We start from the raw sequence: 3,181 nt of genomic DNA, 5'->3' as shown, positions 1-3,181 counted from the left end.
GTGAAGCCACAGTGGAAGTGCGTTAAACCTGCATTCTCTCTAATGGCCAGCAGAGGGCGACTCCTCTGCTGGCGAGTTTATGGTCTCACTCGCTAGTTCAAGTCTTCTTCAATACAGCGTGATGTTCATTTAGTAAATTATGGTCAAATTTAGAGTAAAATAGATGATAAGGCAACGTGTGCTTTAAGGTGTGGCTGCCTTGTGATTGACACGTCGCTATCACGGCGGTGCTTGAGGTGCTGTAGTTGGACCCTGAGGTACTCCTCCTCAGCTCCGCACTCCTCCAAATATTATCACTTCTCATCACTTCTGGCTCCAACAAACAATATGACAATCAACAAAACAAAATGCCAATTTGAGGCTTCAAAACAGGAGTCCACAAACCAATTTTTATACAGTCTACGGTTGTTTATGACAAATGAGTCAAAAACAATATTTTGTTGATACCACAATTGCTGAACGATAAAGGTCACTTACTTACATAAACCAAATTCTTGAAGACATTTGGTATCCCAATACCTGCACAATCTTATAACATAGTATTTGATGCAATACCAGCATGTTTTTTAAGACTGTTGCAGCAGTGTATCTAATGAACAGTCAATGTTTAAGACAGATGTTCTGTTAAATGACATCAATATAAAGCAAATGTAATAACAGATTGCCTAGACATATGGCCCTGCAACCTCTTGTAGCAAACACTACTGGAATAATCATTTTGAGAACATTAATTATGAAATGATTTGGACTTACTATAACAAATATTTGGTCAACAATAAAGTTTGTGAAGTGTATTCTAACATTAAACATTTAATTTATCCAACAAAGCACTTTCTGAAAAGGTACAGAAATTATCTTTCTGAATCCTGTGTATTCTGTAACACTGGCACAGAAATAACTGCACATTTATTTTATGAATGCAATTATGTTAAATTCTTCTGGATTGATGTTGAACATGTATCTGATGTGTCATGTGGGACTAAGATTAATCTGCAGAAAAGAGACATTATTCTTTATTATGAGAAAAAGGATATGGACAGAAGTTATGTTTTTATTTTGAATCTTCTCATTTTATATGGAAATTTTTGTATCCATAAATGCAAATGGTCTGACGGGAAACCCAATATTCACCAGTTTAATCATGAAAGAAACTGTATTTTGAAACACTAAATGGACTAATGAATTAAAAAGCCATCCGGACTATGAGTATCTACAAGACCTTAAAATACTCTTTTTAATTTAATTTAAATGTACCCATTTTCTTCTTGTTTTTTACTAATTGTATTCCTCCTATTTTTTGTATAATTGTTTTGATGACTGAATAAAAAAGAAACAAACAAAAAAACCAGTCTATGGTTGGAGAGGTCAAAAAAGACCGCTTTCACACCATATCGGAGAGGCGCAGTCGTGCTAAAAATCGTTTTAACACTTAAAAATCTATTTTACGTCTACATTGCTTTGTAGTCTGGGAGCCCACAGGGACTTCATGGTGCATTCATGTGCACCTCGAAAACCCTGAAATCTATATTCAAATGGCCACGAAGGTTGTTTAAAACGGAAAAGTTTCTATTTTTTTCCTTATTTTCCTTTGTTGAAATACATACATCTATCATTACTGACTTTTTCTTTAACTACAGCATTTTTAATAATTAGATGGACAAAGCATAACAATATCCCATTCATTTCTACATAGGCAGATTTAAAAAGTGCAATATAGGACATTCAGCCCAACTAGATGTTGCACTACCACCAGCACCAAAACAAATGTGCACATCATTTACTCAATAAAGTTGGAGGGAAAAACATTGGCCCCTGATCTGACATCTCACAGAACTCAGATCAAACTGTCAAACTAGGCAGTGCTGATCAATTATGAATTAAGGTTCTGTTACTGCATACACAATATGCATACTGTACATTACTATATAGGCAGATTTTTAAAAATCCATTAAAAAAATGAACCCAATTGTTTTCTGCAAACTCCATCATATTCTTGTACATGTCCCCAATTACCTCTGTGATGATTTTCAAGTTGTTTTACTGTAAATTATTTTTATTATCATTATTATTATTGTTATTATTAGAAATAAATAAAAAAAACTAGTTTGATATTTTATATACCTGTATGTTATCAGTCAGTGTTTGCCAGTTTGTCCCAGTGGTTTACGTGTGATTATCTGTTAGTCTGTACCTGTGTCTCATACTTGCCTGCACTGTTTTATTGTTGTTTTTTAAAGTCCCTGATTTTGTACTCTTGGCCAGCTTTAGGGTAAGCTGGTTTTGATCTGGACTGCCTATTGGATTTTGATGTTTGTCTTAGTAAAGACTTCTTTAATTCTACTCCTGCTGCTGCCTTGTGTGTGCTTGTCTTGTGTCTTTATTATTGTAACGATGGAGATGTGGACCAAAGATCAGAATAAAAGGATGGAGGAGCAGATCTGGTTTTTAATCAATTTATCAGATATGAACTTGGTTGCATAAAAGCAGAGAGAAAATAAGAAACACCACTGCCAAAGGTGGAAGAGACTGAACTAAACTGAAAATTGTCACCAGGCAGTGAGCAGGCTAAAAACAAACAAAGAAAAAAGGAATCTAACTCAAGACTCTCTAGCAAGGAGGCACCAGGCTTGAGTTCACTTGAATTTTTACTTGTGTCCTCCATATCTCTTATACGTCAAGACATTTGATGGAGAAAACTTGTACTTTGTCCAATAGCTGTCTAACAACACTTTGATGGTAAATAAAGATGAAGAAACTACACAGGCTCCAGATGATTCTTACTTGAATATATGAGGTTCATTACAAACAGGTAACTGATATCAGAGAAGCCTTTGGTACAGCGTATACATGGATACAATCACCAAAAACTTGAACACACATGAAACAGTATTATTTACAGAGTAGCTTAGATCACATCACCTGGGAGGGGAGAAAACGAGGGCAACTCCAGGTCAGAGTGAACTCTAATTCAAAATAATGAGGATAGCTTTTGTTACCCATCCAAGGCTACCACCTTATCTCCTATCCTCCATCTTGCGTGAGATACCATGAAGGCCAGAGGGGGCCTGTAGATTAAGATTTAGAAACCTGGCAAACTGAAGGTGCTCTAACTGATGGAGCTCCTTCAACCAGTTTGTCCATACCTGTACCACTGATGGAGATATGGGGTCATCCCTACCAA

At 35.9% G+C, this 3,181-nt stretch overlaps 1 protein-coding gene across 1 annotated transcript in view; it reads right to left on the bottom strand.

Moving 5' to 3' along the window:
* The window catches only part of atp2c1 (ATPase secretory pathway Ca2+ transporting 1), a 323,636-nt gene that overhangs the window by 173,457 nt on the left and 146,998 nt on the right, over positions 1-3,181 (bottom strand). The window lies entirely within an intron of this gene.

This window comes from Thunnus thynnus, chromosome 10 (genome assembly GCF_963924715.1).
Source record: "Thunnus thynnus chromosome 10, fThuThy2.1, whole genome shotgun sequence".
Lineage (NCBI taxonomy): Eukaryota > Metazoa > Chordata > Actinopteri > Scombriformes > Scombridae > Thunnus > Thunnus thynnus.
Note: the sequence above shows the minus strand (reverse complement) of the source record. Positions and strands in the feature narration are given on the sequence as shown.